Source organism: Elephantulus edwardii, unplaced genomic scaffold (genome assembly GCF_000299155.1).
Source record: "Elephantulus edwardii isolate Elephantulus edwardi_28Jun2011 unplaced genomic scaffold, EleEdw1.0 scaffold00055, whole genome shotgun sequence".
Lineage (NCBI taxonomy): Eukaryota > Metazoa > Chordata > Mammalia > Macroscelidea > Macroscelididae > Elephantulus > Elephantulus edwardii.
The window spans coordinates 1798221-1804730 of NW_006399805.1; the positions used below are offsets into that span (position 1 = coordinate 1798221).

Sequence of the window (6510 nt, forward strand, 5' to 3'; positions counted from 1 at the left end):
GAGAAATTAAAAATTCAGGAGTTATTGTTTTTGAGGCGGGTCTTACAAGGTAAGTGACAGGTAAGTCTATGTCCAAAGCTGGATTTAAGTGGACAAAACCATACATTCTATTTATTATTCCGTACTCCTACATTGTAAGTGTTACACCACCCACTGCTTTCTGGCTGACTCTGACTCATTGCAACCTTAGAGTAATATTTAGAATGCAGTTAATCATTATTTTTAAACTAGTGCTGCAAGTTATTTTGATGAGAAGATTTTGTTTCTATTTTTTTATGTTTTATTTTTGTGCCAGTATACACGGCAGAACATATAGCTGTTCACCAGTCTGTATGCACAGTTCAGGGGCCTTGCTTATACTCACTGTGCTTGCTGTGTATTCAGACTTTTCCCACATTGTTGACTTAAATTCAGGGTACCCTCAACTTTTCATCTGTACTTTAGAGTTAACATTACGGAATTGCATTAGGAAAATCTGCTGTCAGGGATCACTCCAACGTGCTAAAAAGCAGTGATAGCAGTCTAGAGATTAAGATGCACCTGATCCAGGCCACAATCTTCTCCATTACTTGCTATGTATCAAAGAGCTGGAAAATGACTAAGGATGACAGAAGAAAAATTGATGCCTTTGTGTTGTGGTCTGGAGAAGAGACTTGAACATACACCATTGTTTACTGAGAGGACAAACAGGTCTGTCCTGGAGAGGTGAAGCCAATTTCTTCGTGGAGGGAAGGATTTTTTAAAAAATCCTTTTATTGATTTTCATATAATAATTTTTTCACATAATATTTCATTCATATATATTGTGTTTTATGCAATCTTTCATTTGCATTGTGCTTCATACATTCATATGTTACTTTATTTTTTTATATTTCTTGCCATTCATTTTTTTTTTTTAATTTTATACCAGTCACCATCTCAGTCCATCTTGTTGAAGGTGCTCCTCTCTCATACCAACCCTCCACATTTCCAAGCATTAAGTCCTTCTCCAAGGATTAGCACCTTCTAACAACATGTCCAAAGTATATGAGGTCAAGTTTCACCATCCTTAGCTCCAAGAGGCCACCCTGGTTTCACTTTCTCCAGATCAGACCTATTTATTCTCTTGACAGTCCATGGTATATTCAGTGCTCTTCTCCAACACCACGACTCAAAAACATGGATTGTTAATCCGTCATCCTTGGTCCTTCTCCAACTTTTGGATGCATAGCAAGCAATTGAGAAAACCATGCCTTGGATCAGGTGTACCTTAGTCTTATACATCATTATTCTTTAGTGTTCTCGAGAGGTCCTGAACAACATATTTTCCCAGTGTACCTCATCTGGAATGCTGATACCAAGGATGTTCAATGTGGATCCAAGTAAGATTAAATCATTGGCAACTTCTGTCTATCACGATAGTGCCTGTTGGCCCAGTGGTAAGGATTTTTGTTTTCTTGATGTTGAGATGTAATCCATATCAAAGGCTCTAGTCTTCGGTCTTCTGCACAAGAGCTTCAAGTTTTCCTCACATTCAGCAAGTAGGGTTGTTATTTGCATAGTGCAGGTTGTTGATGAGTCTTCCCATAATCCTGATGTAACATTCTTCTTCATAAAATTCAGCATTTCGAATGATTTGTTCATCATATAGACAGACAAGGTGTGTCCTATCTAACCTTTCTTGATTTAAACCATTCAGTGTTCCATTGCTCTGTTTGGACAGCAGCCTCTTGGTCTTGGTCTAGGTCTGGGTTTCACATGAGCACCACTAAGTCTTCTGGGATCCACACAGTCAATGCCTTTGCTTAGGTAGTAAAACACAGATAGGTACCTCTGTGGTACCCTCTGCTTTTAGTCAAAGTCCGTCTGACATCATCAGTGATATGCCTGGTGCCATGCATGACCACTTATATATCCTGTTGAATTTCTGGCAGTTTTTAAAAGTGCTGGTGGTGCAGTGCATTACATGTTGTGCCATTAACTGCATGGCCGGCAATTCCACACCACCAAGACATTTTCCTCCTGGAAAGATTTAACAGCCTTGGAAACCCAGTAGAGGTCACTGGACAGATGTGAAAGAGAATGGGATGGTTCCGCTTTTAAACGGAATAGTTATGTTAGATGTTCCTATTGGTTGTTGTTATCTGTCGTCGAGTTGACTGGCTCACAGCAGCCCTACAGTGGAAGAACAAACCCTCACCCAGTTCTGCACCATCGTTTCCTCTGTGTGAGGGGTAATTGTAGTCACTGTGTTAATCCATTTCGTTGACTATCTTCCTGTCATTCACTGACCCTGTACTTTTTCTAAGCATCCTTTTTCAGGAACTGACACTTTTGATGACAAGCCAAAAATATGTGAGTCAGAGTCTCACCATTTTTGCCTCCAAAAAACACTCTCTCTGCACATTTTTATGACGAATAGCTATTTTTAGGAATTTAATGGGAAGAGTTGATTGTTTGGGGATTTTCACCCCAAAATCTTCTTCATGTTTAGTTTACTAGAAGATAATTGTATTCTCATCTCTATAATTTGATTTCTTGCAGTATGTTGTTTGTTTTGAAACATAAAAAAAAATCCAACTTTCTATAGAGATATTTTCAGAAAAAGAATGGTATTTTAATTGACTTTTTCTCTTTTGAGCTCTGGTGTGGTAGGTCTTACGGAGTTGACGGAAAAACGCTAACTGAAACACTCTCTCTGGCAGTTTCAGTCCACCAGCGGCATCCTGGGAGAAAGGGGAACAGTGTCCTCTGCCAGTTTACAGCCTCGGGGGTCAGCTCTGAGTTAGTTCCAAGTTGATAGCAACAAGTCATCATTTCATACATCAGTATATGTTCTTTGATCTTACTCTCAAAATTGACAAGTATTAGTTTCTTAAAAGCACATTATGATTGTGAAGCCGTATTAGTGAACTTACTGTCTCCTCTTAAGCGAAAACCTACTAATTTACTTGCTCTTGGAGTAGGTCTTTTACTCATATATGGTTTTGTTCAACAGTGTTCAAAATACTGCATTTGTTAATATCACCTTCAGTCTCATCAATAAAGTCTTAACCACTGAGAGAACCTGTCCAGATCACAGCGGCAGATACAAACTTTCCAATACTCTCCTTTTGCTTAAAAGTTGGAATTTTACCATTGACAGCACAGCCTGTCAGTTGTTTTCCTTTAAAGTGGCATTCTAAAAAAAAGTGGTATTCTTATTTTATTCCTTTTTAAGAAAATGTCTACCAGAATCCAAGTCTGAATAATCATGATTTGATTGTCAGTTGTTCTTTCAAATAAATGTTCCATTAAAAAAGTAACTAGGTCAGTTACAACACAGTCACACAGATGTTTTTCTCAAGGCCGCCATCATACACCAGGTGGCATTGTTTTATAGTTTTGAAATCTTTTTACTGTTTGACTTAATAGAAGACAGCCAGATTCACAATTGCTTCTGAATTCAATGTGTTATTGTATCAAAAGTCATGTATGTAGCTTCTGGTAAGCTTTATTTATACACATGTGATAGAACAAGAGTGAAGAAGAAAAGATTTATTTTAACATGAAAATAGCTAAGATCTTGTCTCTCACTCTGTCATTGCTGTCAAGTTTGAATCCACTCATACTGGACCCTTGAGGAGATTTTCAGAAGGTCTAGATCACATGGAAGGAGAATGCTTGTCTTTACCCCAGGGAGAAACTGGTAAATTCACACCTCATACCTTTGGTTTGGCAGCTCAGTTCCTTTGCCAGTAGGCCACCAGAACTGCCTTGCTATTTGCTGTTGAGCTGGAACCAGCACATGGCTGACCTGCCAGCAGGTTTACTTACACAGGCTGTAAATCACATGGGAAGAGATTACCTATCTTTCTCCCACAGAGCAGCTGGCAGATTCAAGCTGCATATCATTGAGTTGGCATTGCAACTCCTTACACTAGGCCACCAGAACTCCCTTGTACGTCTTGGGAAAGAGTCTTACAAACCTCACATTCTATATTGTTGTTGTTATGACGTGCTGTCAAATCAGAACCATCCCTCAGTTGGCCCTCCAGCAGGCTTTCATAGGCAGTAAATCACACAGGAATGCATTGCTCATTTTTCTCTCATGGAGTAGCTGATGGATTCAAACCACATTGTCTTTGAGTTGGCAGTGCGTCTCCTTCCATATACCGAGACCTGCTCAATTAAGGCTGTTAACCATGAAGAAGGTAGAAAGTCATTACAAAGAAATGAGAAGAAAGAAAAGATCAAAGTGGATGTCAGAAGAGATTCGGAAAGTTACTAGAGAGTGGCACCAAGATATCATTGCTAATGTCAGATGGAGCCTGCCTGAAAGAAAGGAATTCCAGAAGAATGTCTATTTGTGCTTTAGTAACTATGCAAAGGCATTATTACACTATGTGGATCATAACAAGTTGTGGCATTGAGAAGAATGGGAATCCCAGAGCACTTAAATGTGTTCATGTGGAACCTATACCTAGACCAGGAGGCTGTTGTACGAACAGAACAAGAGATCACTGCATGGTTTAAAACTTAGAAGGGAGTAGATCAGAGTTGTGTTCTCTCTCCATACCTATTCAGCTTGTATGCTGAAGAAATTATCCAAGAAGATGGACTCTACAAAGAGGAGTGTGGCATCAGGACTGGAAGGAGACTCATCAATAACCCGCGTTATGTGAAGAGGACATGAAGCACTTGTTGCAGAAGATCAAGGAATGCAGCCTTCGGTATAGATTGCATCTCAGTGTCGAGAAAACAAAAATTCTTACCACAGGACCGATAGGGAGCGTCATGCTGGGTGGAGAGACTGAAACTATCAACAGCTTCATATTGCTTAGATCCATAATTAACACCCTTGGTACCAGCAGTCAAGAAATGAGACAGTGGAAAATATGTGTTTAGGAACCTCTCCTAATTATTGAGTAATGTATGTCAGTTTGAGGACTAAGGTGTGTCTGATTCAGGCCATAAACTTTCTGATCACTTTCTATGCATCTGAGAGCTGGACAGTGAATAAAGATGACAGAATAAGTATTGATCCCTTTGAGCTGTGGTGTTGGAGAAGAGCACTGAACATCCCATGGATGGCTAAGAGAACAAACAGCTATGTCTTGGAGAGGGTGCAGCCGGAGTGCTCTTTGGAGGCAAGAATGATGAAGCTTTGTCTCACGTAGTTTGGGCATGTTGCTAGGAAGAGATGCTATTCCTTTGAGAAAGACATGATGCTGGTGAAGTGTTGGCAAAGGAGAGGAAGAACCTCAGCCTGGTGGGTTGACAACAGTGACTGCTTCAGTGAGCTCTGTGTCAGGGACTGTGAGGATGGCACAGGACTGAAAAGGGTTCAGATATTTTGTTCATAGGGTTGCTGTAAGTAGTGCTCGACTCGATGACATCTAACAACAACAACAACAGAGAGACCAAAACAAAGAGAAGAAATGCTGACCTGATGAGAAAAGCATTTCTAGAGTTGAAAGAACATTTCTCAAATTAAACAGAAAAAGTCAAGGCTTGCATTGCAGTACTGAAGGATTCTATTAGCAAAATCTTGATACAGGAAGTATCAAAAGAAGATAAAAGGAAATGCAAAGTACCAAAAAGAATTGATACAGAAGTATTTAATTAATTAGCATTTGATTAACAACCAGTGATAATGAAGGAAGAAGTCCAAGCTGCATTAAATTATTTTGCAAAAAATAAGGCCCAAAGAATTGATGGAATACCGTTTGAGGTATTTCTATAAACATATGCATTTCTGATCTTGCTTAATAATGACTCACATAGTAAATGTCATTTCTGTAGACTAGTATAGAAAAGTACACAGTTTTTAAATTTGTTTTTGTTGGAACAATGAAAAAATCTTTTTTTGTGTGCATTAAAAACTTGAAAAAATCTTTTTAAAGAGAAAAGCAATCTAGGGGTGTAGGGAAGAAAATGTGCACAATGAATGAATTAGAAATTCAAGTTTTCTGTAAACTTTTGTTAGAATATTAATTTTTAAAAATTAAGAAAAACAAAAAATTGTTATCTTAGGACTTGACTAAATCCACTTACTTCTGATATTTTCTTTCTTCATGTCTTGTTTTTGTTGTTGGTAGGTGCTTTTGAGTTAAGTATGACTCATAATGACCCTACGAATGGCAGAACTGAACCCTGTCCTCTCAGTCTCTTGACACACTTGATTCCATTGCTGCAGTCACTGTGTCTGTCTACCTAGTTGAGAGTCTTCTCTACTATCCCTCCAACTTTCTAAACTTAATGTCCTTCTGCAAGGAATAACCTCTCCTAGCAATGAGCCCAGAGTATGAAACAAAACTTCTCCATCCTTGCTTCCAGGGAGCATTCTGACTGCACCTTCCCCAAGACATATATTTGTTCTTTTGCCAGTCCGTAGGATAAGCAGTACTCTTCTCCAACACCACAGTTCAAAGGCATTCTTTTTTCTTCACAATCAACACTCTTGGTAACAGCAGCCAGGAAATCAGGAGACGAATTGCATTGGGAAAGTCAGCTGTAAGGGACCTCTCAAGAGTACTGAAGAGCAACGAC

General features: G+C 39.1%; 1 protein-coding gene across 1 annotated transcript in view; it reads left to right on the forward strand.

Moving 5' to 3' along the window:
* MKLN1 (muskelin 1, intracellular mediator containing kelch motifs) overlaps positions 1 to 6510 on the forward strand; it is a 163167-nt gene that overhangs the window by 107910 nt on the left and 48747 nt on the right. The window lies entirely within an intron of this gene.